The sequence below is a fragment of the Crocodylus siamensis genome, chromosome 1 (genome assembly GCF_052110815.1).
Source record: "Crocodylus siamensis isolate JL-2025a chromosome 1, ASM5211081v1, whole genome shotgun sequence".
NCBI classification, from domain to species: Eukaryota; Metazoa; Chordata; order Crocodylia; family Crocodylidae; genus Crocodylus; species Crocodylus siamensis.
The window spans coordinates 333145497-333161463 of record NC_143395.1 but is presented as its reverse complement, the minus strand read 5'-3'; positions in this window follow the sequence as shown (position 1 = coordinate 333161463).

The following is a 15967-nucleotide window of genomic DNA, read 5'->3' as shown; positions in this document are numbered from 1 at the left end:
AGAACAGAACCTAATGGGGAAAATATAAAGTATCATATTTCTGCAAAACAGTAGCAAATCCAGGATCTTTCAAGTTGGTTCATATTAGAGAAGAAAGCAATGCCCTAAGCATTCTGTAAATGCTACTTGTTTATCTTACACTATGTACACTAGTCACACAGCATGCATTGTGGGATTTCAACATGAAGAACTGACTTCACGTATATAGATTAAAGCAGAGAGCAAACCTTCTTGCTATGATAGTTTCTCAAAAGACTGCTATGAAAAAATCTTGTAGAACTTTCAAACATTGTCGTTTGTTGACTTCTCCTATACCAGTACATGAAATTTATCAGTCCCATATGCAAATACAGTTATAGATAGCGTAGGGAGGTAAATTTTATTATAGTTATTTTATAGCTGAAACCACTGAACAAGAAGTTGTGGTCCTAGCAGTTTGGACCAGAAGTAGCTTTCCTAGAGATTTTAATTGTATTTCTAACCCTGATTTCCATGGGATTCACAAATGCTGGGATCCCATGGGATTACTGAATTACTCATGCAATAATACCTGCTAAATATTTTAAAGTGATACATATTGTGGAAATTTCTGCATCTTAATCCTATGTTTAACTTACTAGACTATGTGACTTTGGAAACACATCCTCCAGAAACTTCATTTAATCCATATGTATAAATTCTCACATGAGCAATCCTTTCTAATTTAAGCTTTGCCATAAATAATTTCCAACCTCTCTCACCCCTCACTTTTAAAAAAAAATGCTTGAGGTGTGCAATATCACCCAGAATGCATGGGAAACTAATTATGCACTAATCTTTTGTGAAAATAATTCTGTGACTTGCAGAGAAGATGGAACCTTTACCAGTCAATTCTAGGACACATATTTTAACCACAAGGCTTTAATGAGAAGAGCAGATACCAGTATTTCCTCCAACATATTCAATAGAAAGATAGCACCACCTCTGTGTACTCTATCATCCATTATTTACTCTGTTTTATAATAATGTGGCAGAAAACTGTATTTTATTAGGCTCCTGATTTATTCAGTCTGTTATGCAAAACAGACCCCTCAAGGATCTTAGGCAGAAAAACACCTAGTTTATGGATTCCCACAGCTGCTCATTCCATCAAAAATAAGATAGTTTTGGGTATGGAAAGAAGTATAACTTCAGTCATAACACAACCTCATGACCATGCTAGGGATTACCTCACTAAAGCACAGCATTCCCTCTCCATGTACTAGGGCTATGAAAACTTCACATCGCGATTTGGATTTGGAGATGATTCGGACAATTCTGAGGCCAAATCTATGAATCTGAATGGAATTACTAGAAGCATTAGGCTTTCTGAATTGATCTGGAGCTTCCAAATTGATTCAGAAAAGATTTGGTGATTTGGAGATTCAGCCGTAGGATATAATGGGGAATCGATGAAATATCTGTAACTTTATTGTTTTTTGGCCGATTCAGATGAAACTTTCAGGGGTGGTCACCTCTGCTGAGGGCATTAATCCTGCCATGTTTAAAGGTGATAGGTGCTGGGGTTTCTGGGAAACTGTGTCTATCTGGGTTCTAGGGCTCTGCACCTCTGGCTGCAGGCAGGCAAAACTCATGACATGGGTGCTTGTGGGACTGTGTGTATGCTCAGGTGCACCCTTTCTGGCACTGGGGCCTCTGCACAACACGGCAGTGTGCCCCCATGAGGTCTCTTCCTCCCCTACAGCCTCCGCTTAGTCCATCACTGTAAACAACAGCAGGTCAAAATAACTTAGTTGGCTCAACCCCAATAGCACCAGCAGCATCAAAGGTAGCCAGAAGGAACTGTCACAGAGTCTTTCTTTTTATAAAGGAATTAACAGCAAGAAGTAAAGGTGTTGTGTGTGGTGGCTTATTTTGTGTTTTTATGTTTATATGTTTATTATGAAAAAAAGAAATAGAAAAAAATATCTTGGGAAGCTTTTGGGTTGAAAACCCCTTTGTCAGGCTGAGGAAGTGCAGTTGGTGTGTCTCCTGGTCCTGGATGGAAGGAACAGTACAGAAGCCAGAAGCTGGGATGGCATGCAATGCAGGCAAGAAAGCCAGTCAGTGAAAATGGAAATGGAGATGTCATGGAGTGAGGGACAGGCTGCAGTGGGGTGGGGGGTGGGGGAGAAATGGGATGTAGCAGAGTAGGTAAAAGTGCACAGGTACCTGGGGGTCAGATGTCCGGCAGGTTGCAGTGTGTCAGAATTCTACTGTGTATATTCAGTCAATGAGTTTCCGTGTTGAGCCAGCTAAATTATTTTGACTTGCCATCATTTACAGTGGTGGACCAGGCCAAAGCTGTAGGAGAGCAGGACGCCTCACAGGAGCACACTGCCATGTTGTACAGAAGCCCCAGTGCCAGGAAGGGCATACCTGAACACACACACACACACACAGTCCCACAAGCACCCATGTCACAAGTTTTGCCTGCCTGTGGCCAGAGATGCAGGGCCACAGAACCCAGACTCCCCATGCACCTCTCTCCTAGGCAGCTGGCAGGCTTTGTGGATGCAGCAGGCCCTAGCAGGCTTACAGTTTTCACCACCCCTTTGCCTTAACACATACATGTGACACAAATTTTGCTCATCAGCAGCTTAAGGTGCAGTTTCCCAGAAACCCCTGCACCTATCTCCTTGAAACTTGGCAGGCTTTGTGGACTTAGCAACAGCTACCATCTCTGCAGTTTTTATCACACATGTGATATGAGTTTTGCTTTAAGGACTTTGAGATGCAGTTTCCCAGAAATCCCCACACCTATCACCTTGAAGCTTGGCCTGCTTAATCCCCTCAGCAGAGGCTACCCTTCTTGCAAGTTTCATCCAAATCAGCCAAAAATATCAAAGGTATAGCTATTTCATTGATTCCCCATTATACCCTATGGCCAAATCGCGGAATCTTTTCCAAATCGATTCGGCCAAATCGAATCAGAAAAACGATTTGAATCTCCAAATTGAATTGGCCAAATCTGCATTGGCTGAATCCAAATTGAATAGTTGCCTATTCATGCAGGCCTACCACGTACCCCAACCCCACAGAAAAAAAAATGTAATGCAACCACCTTTAGAGTATCACTGGACTAGAGATTAGAGCTAATAATCATCTGAGACAGAACTTATTGTGAGCTTGTAACAGTACTTTAAAGGTTAACTTCCATTTTATCTTTATGGGCCTAAGTGGGCACTCAGGTAGCCATTTAAGTATCCTGTCTGGTGTTTAACAGCTTCTAGATTCTTTTTCTACCAATGGTAGAATAACATCATTAGTTATATATTTACCTTATGTGCCTAATGGAAGTAAAAGAGAGGGAAGTCCTACTCCGCCCTGACTTCTACTACAGATATTATTAATTATTTATAGTGTTATGTATGTATAGATAGTCTGTATCAGTCAGGTTTTATTTTTTCAGGGTGCAGCAGAAGGACTAGGTGTTTTGAGGTTCACTTGCTGAACCAGCTAGCCTGGGCAGGAGGCAGTTTTCTTAAGTCAAAAAAGCATCCATGGAATTTAGATGAGTCCAGAGTTAGGCAGCAACTGAGCAGGGGTTTTCAAGATTATAGTTTTAGATTTAGATGCCTAGAATCCTTCAAAGTCTCACATTTGATGTCCAAACCCAGCTGTTTTTTAGATCCAGCCCTTTGTTCCTGCTCATTTCAGTGTCAAATTTCTATGAAACAATTTTCAACTCACCTCATCTCATCTTCCCTTTTAAAATCAATTGCATTCTTTTTTAAATATACTTTGGGGACATTACTGGCAAATGACCAGTCTCCCACCATCTTCTCGTGCAGTCTTCTCAGAGCTGCTGTGCTGAAAAATCACCTGGCAGTCAATGCATATAAATGACTGAACACGTTATCATATCTTTTCCTGATTTGAGAAGATAACTGGCAAACAATTGGGGCAAATGCCAGACGCACCTAAAATTCTCTTTTTTTGAGTATTCTTAAGAATAGCGAGACAAACTTATCAAAGTTACTCACAGCAGTTCACTGAAAATCACAGTCAATTAACAGTGATTGTATGAACAAGATGATCTTTCCTTTTAATACACATGCACAATATAACAGCCTAAGAAGGCATCCTACAAATATTGTAAATGCTCAATATGAAAAACCCTCTATGCTAAGACCTTAAGTAAGTTTCTACATAACACTTTAAAATCCTTAGTATAAAGGACAAAAAGATTTTAATGGAGGCACTGCTATATACTCAGCATTAGCTATGTGAAACATTGTAACTTAGCACTTTCTAGACAATACTGGGGAGGTCAACTTAGCATGGTAAAATACTTGCAAGATATGTTTCTGCTGACAAGTTAATATTTTACTCACAAATTTTTACAAACTTTAGAGGTGCATCAAACAATATACACACTGTTTACTCACAGTAAAAGTGATCACTTGCATAATGGTGCCTCAAAATGTGCTGTTCCAAAAGATTTTTAAAACACTTCTGCACAGAGGTACAAGCAGGTTCTGTACCCTGAGCAAGAGCAGTGGACAGGTTGGTGAATATGACAGCGACTGCTGTGGCAGACCAGCAGTGGCACCAGCTGCTCTTCCTGAAATCCCTCTGAATCAGATACTAAAGGTTGGTGCCCTGGTCCCCTAGTTACACTATTGTTCCTGTCACATATGATTTTAAAAAACAAAAAATGTATATTTGTATACCTTAAAAGGTGTTTAAAAATGTGTATGTAATTACAAACAAAATGTGCATGTGTAATGGTAGTATTTGACCATTCTAAGTCAGTATAGACATGTGGAGATACAATCAAGGGACCAATCATGTTTTAAATGACCCTCTTTTCAAAAACATAATTTTACTGCTTTTCATTTTTCCATGTTAATTCAACACTAAGGTCTAGATTTAAATTTCATGCTACAAGAAGAAAAATAAGCATTGAACACTGAAAGCTAGATCCTCAGCTCATGATGTGAAAATTCAGACAGGATTACTGTTTGGCTATCAGAAGTGCTTTATTCTGGACTCGATGATCTCCTGAGGTCCCTTCCAGCCCTAATGTCTATGAAATGAAATCTATGAAATTCTGCATGGCCACGAGAGAAAAAGCAAGGGGCAGCTAATTCTCAATGAGAGCAAATCACAGACTTCTTTATATACTGATAAGTCACATACAGATCTGCCTGCCCCATAATGTACTCTTGGCAGTCTGACAGCGACTCATCCTGGTGTCTTGCTGAACCAGGCGCGTTTTCTCAAGCTCTTTCCTGATAAACTTATCCTGAAGGCCACCGTGTTGTTCTTGCTCGGCCTTCACCCACATCCCCCATCCTGCCTTGACACATATACACTTCTTTCAGTACTTTTCCATTCCTCATCACTCATGGAACTATACTAAGTTCAGTAGAAAACATCACTTTGTACCACAGCAAGATGTGGCTTGACTATACAAATAATATAGATTTACTATGCAAAAGGATACTATTGTAGTTTTAGAGTAGTGTAGATACACAACTACTTTTCCTATCAGTTCATTTGCTATATTACCATATTTTCTAGTACATAGCACACAACTTTTTTCTGTAAAATTAGCCTCCAAAACTAGATTTCATAGATTTCATAGACATTAGGGCTGGAAGGGACCTCGGGAGATCATCGAGTCCAGCCCCCTGCCCAAAGGGCAGGAAGTCAGCTGGGGTCATAGGATCCCAGCAAGATAAGCATCCAATTTACTCTTGAAGGTCTTCAATGTAGGTGCTTGAACCACCTCCGCTGGCAGACTGTTCCAGACCTTGGGGGCTCGGACAGTAAAGAAATTCTTCCTTATGTCCAGCCTGAAACGGTCTTGCAGGAGTTTGTGACCGTTCGACCTCGTCATCCCTTGGGGCGCTCTGGTTAACAGAGGTTCCCCCAGATCCTGGTGGTCTCCCCTGATAAACTTATGGGTAGCCATCAGATCACCCCTGAGCCTGCGCTTTTCCAGGCTAAAGAGTCCCATGGCTCTCAGCCTGTCATCGTAAGATCTGTTTTCCTGACCTCCGATCATGCGCGTGGCTCTCCTCTGGACTCTCTCAAGCTTCTCCACATCCTTTTTGAATTGTGGAGCCCAAAACTGGACGCAGTACTCCAGCTGCGGCCTCACTAAGGCCGAGTACAAGGGGAGAATGACGTCCCGGGATTTGCTCGAGAAGCATCTATGGATGCACGCCAGCATTTTGGTCGCTTTACTAGCCGCAGCATCGCATTGCAGGCTCATGTTCATTTTGTGGTCAATGATGACCTCCAAGTCTCTTTCTTCTGTAGTGCTAACCAACGTAGCACTGCCAAGCCTATAAGGGTGCTGCAGGTTTTTCCTCCCAAGGTGGAGAACCTTGCATTTATCGGTGTTAAACACCATGAGGTTCTCGTCTGCCCATTTGCTGAGCTTGTCCAGGTCAGCCTGGATCACCCGCCTATCTTCTGGTGTGGATGCTTTGCCCCAAAGTTTGGTGTCATCGGCAAACTTGGCCAGTCCACTCCTGACTCCAATGTCCACATTGTTAATGAAGATGTCGAACAGTATGGGTCCCAGGACAGAGCCTTGAGGGACCCCACTGGTCACAGGGCACCACAATGAGTGACTGCCATCAATCACAACCCTCTGGATCCGACCACGAAGCCAATTTCCCAGCCAGCGGATCATGGTGGATCACATGTATTAAGTGGGGAAGCTGATTTCTTGCTTGAGGCAGAAACTCATGCTTCAATTCTTACTTTATAATGCAGCAGCCCTGGTATTACAATTCAGGATACTAAAGTAGTCAATGACCCATTAATGGCCAATTGTTTTTCACTTCACAGGTGTTCACAATCCTTTTTAATCATTTCTCCAAGCTAACCCTTTTTAAGGCAATTTTGCAATCTGCTAGGGCTTCTTCTTTCCTCCTGTTTCACAGCTCTTTAGTTCTTTTCAAGATCCTAGATCTAACTATGAAAGCAAATCTTCATCAGCAGGGAGCCTGGTTTTCTCTGATAAAAGAACATCTCCAATATTTTTATTAAAAACAGGAACCCAAAATCCACATTTTTCCATGATCAGAATGAAATACCACTATACAGTAAAATCTCTGCTATCCATAATTTAACTAACTAGAAATTCCATTAACCACAATTTCTGGCTGGCTGGCTGGCTGCAAAAGGGGAAGTGGGGGAAAGCTTGCACACCGCAGTGGCCACTGCCACCCACCACCCTGTGCTGCTGCTACTTTGCGTGAGGCCACCGCCAACCCTCCTGCTCCACATGTGGCCACTGCCACCACCCACCACCCTGTGCTGCTGTTGCTCCACTGGTAGTATATATATATTAGTGGTGTTTCATTTTAATCATGGGAAAATATGAATTTTGGGTTACTTTTTTAATTCTGATGGTGGGGGATTTTTTTTTTTAATCAGAGAAAACCAGGATCCCTGTTAATCAGTAATCAGGGCTTTAGTTAATCAGGAAAAGGAGGGTGAGTCATCTGAAGGTTAAGCTTTGTCTCTGCTCTCGGCAGCCATAATTCTGGAACACATTTTTTTTTGCTTCACAATGCCTTTCAAAAACAAGGTTCATATTTGGGGCATGTTATATGAAATGAAATATGATCTATGTCATGAGTCAACAACTCTCTGGCATACATGGCATGTGAGGGCATTTTGCTTAACATGCCACAGCAAGCCTTGGCTCTGAACAGGCCCCTGACACTGCCTGTGGAGCCCAGGCTGCTCACAGCAGATGGTGAGGAAGCTGCAAGCCCTGCTGTGAGCAGCCCTGGCTCCATGGTGGTCAACGGGACCTTCCCAGACCCCAGGCTGCCTGCAGCAGGTGGACAGCCCTGCTGTGAGCAGCTCAGGCTCTATGTCAGCTGGCAGGAGCCTGCCCAGAGCTGCAGCTGCTTGCAGCAGGTGACACGGAGGTTGCAAACCCTGCTAGAGCAGCCCAGGCTCTGTGATAGGTGGCAGGGAGTCTACGCTGCTTACAGCAGGCTCCTGGGAGGTCTGGAGCCCCAGCCCATCTCATTGCTTGTGGTGGCTGCATGCATACCTCTGCAAGCATGGCAGGGAAGAGATCAGGGATGCACTGCCACAACACGCACTGCGTCCCCGAGGGATAAAGTACTGATACATACACACACACATGTGTATGTGTGCATGCATATTATAACACTATAAATAACTAATTATATTTGTAGATAAAGGCACGGCAAAGTAGGTATTTCATTTTGATCATGGAAAAATGTGGATTTTGGGTTACTTTTATAAATGGAAAATTGGGGATTTTTTTTAATGAGAGAAAACTGGGATCCCTATTTATAACTATATGATGGAATAGAATGATTTATTATGCATGTATCTTATGTGCATAATGGAATTAATTGAGATGGGGGTCCTCCTACTCTGCCATGCCTTTAACTAAAATATAATTAGTTAGTTACAGTGTTATAAGATGTGGTACATATACACACATGCACATACAGATAGGTATATGTGTGTGCATGTGTGTGTGTATACATATATGTATCAGTAATTTATATATATATAAAAATAACATATATTTATATATATATTATATTACATTGTAAAAATATATGTATCATAAATATACTTATATGTTGTTTCATTTTGATCATGGAAAATATGGACTTGGGTTAGTTTTTTTAATTGGAAAATTGGGGATTTTTATTTTTATCAGAGAAAACCAGAATCCCTGGTTATAAATAGTATCTAGAAGTTGCTAAATGGCAGAAAGGGCACTTAAATGGCCACACGAGTGCCCACTTCAGCACATAAAAATGCAGTGGGATTTAGCCTTTCTTTTCTTTGTGCATCATAACATATTTCCCTTTTTCACCAAAGGATATTGTGAGAATAAATTCTGTATGGCACTCATTTACTATGTGATGATAATGAGACTGTATACATACTGAAGTATTTTGTCCATCAACATCAGTATTGCCTTCAAATCTCAGGGCATAGTCAAATCTATAAGTGGTTCTTGGGGCTGAGTAGCATTTCAGAAGCTTTTAAGGAACTAGGGAAAACAAATTCTATTATCCTTTAATAAAACTTGAGCTACTAAAATTCTTAGATGTTTGTGAAAATCCTTTACCACCTCCAAATGATAAAAACATATCATTTTGCTATCATTTAAGAGGCTCTGATCATTTATGTTCAGATTAGCTGCAGTGTTCGTTAACATTTTTACAGGTATCTATTTCTTTACAGAAATTTAAGTTCCACAGTTCACTCTGTAAACTTCACCTATGAGAAAAAAGTGAAATAAGTTTAACAAACGGCTATGTGATGGTTTGAGAAGGGTGGGCAGTATCATCATGGAGTACAGATGAGAAGAGAGTTTCTAGAAAGCTATAAAAGTGAAATAGTGCCCTTTGGAAAGTTTTACATGCATATTACCAGTGAGACGGATGTCTCCCTTCAAATAGAATTTTGTGGCTCTTAGGTTTAGAAAGCAGTATTTGATTTACACACAAAATATAGTTAAAAATAAATCATGCCTTATAATATGAAGGAGAATTTTGAGGCACTTTGTAAAACATATGGTACGACCAGTAGTGCACTTGTCTGTGAGAAGTGCAGGTAAAAGCAACAGCCCAATTTAACAGAATTCTAAAAATGGACACATTAAAGAAGATCCATTTCAGGATGTGTATGCTTTCAATACTTTATTATACTAATTAGTTGCTTTATGTTTGAATTGATTCTATGAATGGAAACTCTTTTGTATGTCTACTTGCACAGATACAACTGCAGCAGTTATACCTTAGAGGGATGGGGAATTTTATTTTACCTAATGAACCTAGATGGCAGTTACCCAAACGCATAAGTGTGATACTTGGTATTTATGATAGGTTTGCAATCCTATCCTACATGCACTATGGACACACAAGTGTCAACGTTGCTACTGAGCATGGTCAATAGCCTGCATTGTGGCTAGAAAGGAACACAGCTGTGTATATGTCTAGGAGCATAAATCCGGAAATTGTAGGAAAGTCACATGATGGAGGGAAAGGGATCCCTCTCATAATAAACATCCACCCAGGAAGTGGGAGACTCGGTTGTTGGACTCCCTTACTAGAGTGGGTTTGAACTTCCTTTTTACAGGATAGGGCTCTGTCCGCCACACCACAAGTTAGGCACTATCCCTAATTGGGCACTGTCCCTAATTAAGTACTGTCCTTCATTTTGGAGCTGGCCTTTGGGCACCCAGGAGTGTAATACCTTTAGAGCTGAGGGGAAAAGAAAGAGTTGAACTAAATGTGAGATAGCTACTGCTCTAGAAAAGAGGGGATCCTGCATCTGGGCTGGATTCTTGTTGCCATTGCCCAACTATTCTCCATCTACTTCATCCAATGAATAGCACGTGTGAGGTTCAGTTGCTCACCTTTAAGGAGCGGTTTGGAGCAGGGACTAGGTAATGCCTGATTTGTGGTAATTAAAACCTGTGCTGGGCAGTCAGTGATATCTAGCTTTAAACTGCCTCTGGATTAAGGGGTCTAGTATTCTGTCATGAATTAAATATTCTGCTTTTTAAATATGACTGCAAACTACACTAATGTGGCACAACTACATGAGGTAGCATACTTCAAGTTTGATTAAGTATCTCTGCATGGTACTAAGTGTTTTGCACATTTATGCCTAAGGCCATAATTCTGCAATGTCTTACACATAATTTTACACATTTACACATTAATTTTGCACACAGTCAATAGTTGTGATGTGTATGTATACATTTTAACATGTATTGCAGGTTCAGGGCCCAAGTTCTTCTTGCCAAGGTCTATGGCTTTCTGTATTTTTATGGAGTGTCCAGGACAGTTGAATGATAGCACATACTTTGTCTCCTTTATATTATCACATATTATAAATGATAATATAGAAATGGACTACTAGAATGATCAGAGAAATGGAGAGTGTATCATATGAGCTTTTTTAGACCAGCAAAAGTGAAGGATAAAAGGGAATCTGCTTGCTCTCCAATAATAGACGCAGGGGAGAAAGGTACACAACAGTTGGGAAGAGACTCTTTCACCTATTAATATAAATTAGCAATTTAGACTGAAATCTAACAAGTTCCTCATGCTAGTGAGAAAGTTTCTAACACAGATTTCTAGTACAAGTTCTTAGGTCAAAAAACCAAAAAACAACTGAACAAAAAAAAGAAGCAGAAACCCAAACAAATTAGCCCCAAAACCTATTTTCAAAATGGAGCATGGCAAGTTTATGGAATGTATTATATGATGTGGTGCTTCATGACCCATGAAGTCTTATTCAGCTCACAGCTAAAAAAATGTGTTTTTCCATAGATGTAAGCACCTTCCAAAGTTTTTAGGTTGTGAAGGAGGGCCAATCTGGATCACTCTTTGGAACTCAAATGACTGAATTCCTCCTAAACTGCAGTGTAGGTGTTTATGGGACAAGTCTGGCTCCAGATCTGCATTCCTAAAAGATTACCCAGCAGGCAGGCAAGAAGGTAGCAGAAGATACCCAGCATTTTTGCATTATAAGTAATAGTTTAAACTAGCATTTCTTAATTCTTATGTACACCAAAGCATAAACCTTTCAGTGAGATGCATATCAGTGATTGCCTACAATGGAAGCTGGTGTAGGTACAAGGGTCGGTCTCAGTGCAAGAGTTGGGTCCCGAAGAATACAATTTACTCCTAACAGTCCTGATTATCTCATTAAACTAGGGCTGAAATTCCCTTTAATAGCTATAGGAATAGGTCTAAAAATGTATAGCTCAGTCCCATGTGTCTTTCACACTCACAGTTACTAGTGAATTCCATCAGTGTTAGGAAGTACTGGAATACAGGATCAGAGCCTACCAAGATATAGCCCCTATCCTGCAGGTGTTTTGAAACAGTAGTAGAAGGATCATGTTTCTGGGGAATCATGACTTCCTCAGACTTTGACGTTGAAATGTGTCACGTATGTTAAACCAGACTTTTTCATAATGCAAATTCTGTTTACCACAATTACTGAGAAGACATTAAATAGCAGCAAGAAGAAGTTGAATCATACTACACCCACTGAGTTTTTTTGAAAACGGTAATTTATTCAAATTTTAGTCCTTTACAAGCTGAAAGGTAATTATCTTATCAAATATGGATGTTTGCTAATGCTTAACTATATCATACTGAGATTGACAGTTACCTCATAACAATTTAAAGCTGACCATGCTTCTGCAACTTCCAGTCCCCCAAGCCACACAGACAATACAGAATTGTAACAGCAGGGGAGGGAAAAGTCCCATTTGGTTTAATCAGGCTTCTTTTAACAACCTTTATATTAGCTTATCCATGCTTCTGGCTATAATTAAAAATGGCTAAACCCAGGATTTGTGGCAATGGAATAAGTTAAAATGCTAGACAGGAAACATTTACACAGAACCCCATTTTGGCTGGAGGCAAGGGTAGGCAGGCAGAGGGTCCATAGTTTATAAGGACAACCTATAAAAAAGGACTTAGATGCTTAAAGTGGAATTTGGGTGAAATTTAGAAATCTAAGCCAAAAGTTGCAAGCCTAACCCCTTGCCCCAGTCAGATGCTGCTTAACCCTGGGGTCACCTACGTTCTATGGATGTTATTTTTTTAAAAAACAAGCAAACAAAAAAACCCTAAACAGCTCCCTAGGGACCTACATTCTGCTTCTGCACATGTCCCAGAGCACATTAGTTCTGATAGATTGAGGTGCTCAGGAGCCAGAAGCTAAATGTCTATTGCATGCCTAAACCAGGCTGTGTTCCTCCACCTAGGAGCCCTAACGGTATGTCTCAATGGCAGCAATGTCCTGCCCATCAGCATTCCTGCCTACAGATCAACCCAGACCCTTTTGTGCACATTTCTAAACCAGAACTATTGGGCATGCCTGAAAATGAGCTCTCAACAGTGATTATAGGGAAATGTACCTGAAGTGACGTCACCACTCCTTTCCCAGGTTTAGAGCATGCAGATAGGTGTGAGTGAGCAAGGTAACCTTGGAAGCATCCCTGCCAGGACAGCCTGTTAAGCGGATTCTCAGCATGCCTAACAGATTGGCTTCACAAAGAATTCAGTGGTAGCTGCAAACAACCAGGCTGTAAAGGTCATTCTGGGATGGGATTACTGTGAGACTGTGAGATTGCTAACCTTGGAATGTTTTAACAGGAGGTTTGGCAAATATTTGGATGAGATGGTTTAGATAGGGATGACCCTACCTTTCTCAGTGATTTCAGCTTGATGAGCTCCTGAGGTCCCTTCCAGCCCTGTTTTTCTTTGATTTTATTGTCCGTTAATTTGATAGAAGCTCTTCTACTGTGCAGAAAGAAATTCAATATTAATTGCATGAGAAAGACCACATGTAGATCCAAGAGCAGTGCTGGTGCTGCTTTGCCTGTTCTACCTTTTGGACCAGAAGCAGTGCTACAGAGGGTGGATTAATTAGTGCTTTTGACAGTCAGCCATCCTTGGCATTACACAGGATCAGCTATACCACTACCGACTGGGAAGGTAGTGTATGCGGAACTACACCATATATTTGAGTGTATTATTGTTGGGCATAAGTTCGAAGTTCAGACCTGGCTGGAGAATACAAGTGTGAACATGACTGGACCCATCTACATGTGCTATTAAGGTGATTTAGTAAACTCTAGCACAGTTTGTGTCAAAGTTTATTGCCCTGGGGCACTGTGTTTGCACACATGCCCAGGACTGCAGCATGTTGAGCCAGGCTATAGCAGCCCTAACTGGTAGGGGGCCCTAGGGTTCAGCCTACCAGCCTGGTGCTGCTGTGACCTGGCTCAACGTGCTGAAGAAGGGCTGGTTGGAGCAAAAGGGTGCTACAGCAGGCACCCTTGTTGGTTGGGCCTAGGCTAGCAGGTAGCCACTGCACTGAAGCACCCTTATGCTCCATACAGCCTTGTCAGCCTTTTCACATGCATTGCAGTTGAGGAAATAACTCTGTGGTAGGATAGTACTTGTTTTTCAGTACTAGTATTAGTTTACTCTGTCCTAATAACAATGCATGTGTAGATGGTGACATTTTACTGAGCAGCTAAATAGGTAACGTTGGAGTAAGCATTTTATGTAGATGTGCCCACTGTAATTTAATGCTTAGAGAACCTACCTGGGAGATAAGAGTCCTGACATCTAGCCCCTGCTACCAGGGCTGTCTATGTGTTTATCATGAAGCACTCATTGACTACAATGCAGAGTCTTTTAATTCAGTAATTTAAAACATTTTTCTACTGAAGGAATGAAGGGATCAAGTTCCCTCAAGGCCTGAATAGGACGTCTAAGCAGTATCCTCAGTATCCCCCAATTAGTTTGTTCTTGGTGTCTCCCCAGTCAGCACACTAGTTGTTTTGAATCCAATTCTAAGATGACAAGCTTTTCCAATTCATCGTACAGGGAACCAACACAAGATTTTATATTCCACTAGAGGAGAGTTAGTGCCTCAAGTAAGGTACCTTAGCCCCCATTTAGATATAGCACTTTTTTGTGCTAATGACTGGAATACTTTAGCATAAAGAACAGAATTGTGTAATGGCTTTAACATTAAAGAACAGAACCGTGTAAATCGGCGTGCTCAACGTTATGGCCCCATGGACCAGATGAGGGGTATAGGGCTGGTCCATGGACCAGATTGGATATTGGGCCCTGCACTGTCCCCATCAGGTCCCCCAGGCTGGGATTGAGTTTAGGGGCCCCACACCATCCCCTACTGATCCCATGTATGAGGCTCAACCTGCACTGCCTCTGCTTGGTCCTGCATATGAAGATCAGGCTCCAGGGGCCCTGTACTACCCTGTACTATCAGATGCCTCATACTGCCCATGCACAGTCCCACTTGTAAGGATCAGGCTCCAGAGGCCTTGTGCTGCTTCTGCTTAGTCCTGCACACTGGGATTGGGCCCCATGTAACTGATCTAGCATGCAGGGCTGCCTTCCACAGGGCTCCCCACAGACCCATGGGAGCACTGTGGGCCAGATGGCAAGGTGTTGGGGGCTAGATCTGTCCTGTAGATCTGGGTGGGGGTTGAACCTTCCTGATATAGGTAAAGTGAACTAATGGACTCCCCAGTAGAAGTTAATGCTTATCAGTGGTGATTTTCAAACTGCTATGAATGCTACCAGATACCAGAGGGTTTTCAGAGTTTTTCTGTTTTTTATTTCTTTGTTTTGTTTTGTTTTGTTTTTTTATGAAAACTAACAAGGGTCACTTTTGTAGAACTAATATTAAGAGCCGAGGTAATACCTACCTTCTACTTTAACATACCCATGATATTACACAAAAAACGTTAATTTACTCATCACTACTTGCTACATGTCACTCAATATATGGTAGGTAGATAATCACAGGGCATGTCTATATGTGTGCTTTAATGCACAGTAGCCTATGTTAATGTGTATTCAAGCATCACTAAAAACATGCTATTCAGTTAATGTGCATTAAAATAGGCTAATGCACATTAAGCATCACTTAAAAACCATGGGCACCTATAAACATGTGTGGAGACTGCTCCAACATGTTAGAATTTCAGTGCATCGGAGCAGACTCAGTTAATTGAGTCTACTGGACCGTGGCAATTTCTGCACTCCAGCAGGCTCCTGTGTCTCATTTTTCAGAGCCCCCATGCTTCAAAATGGTGATGGGGGCACTTGAACTAAAGCTCACTGAACAAGTTTTAGTTCAAGTGCCCCCCACCTTCATGTTGAAGCACAGGGCACTGATCCATGACATGTGGGGTGCTTTAATTAGAGCTGCTCTTAGAGCCACTCTAATTTAAGTGCTGCCCCCACCCCATACTTGGAACATGTATAAAAGTGCCCAAAGGTACTAGATTCAATGCACATTAACTAAAGCACATAAATGCATGTATAGACATGCCCACTGAGATTTTAGTTAAATGCTTAGATGATAGGCTTGTTGAGTATACAAATATCCAGGGAAAAAACCTGTG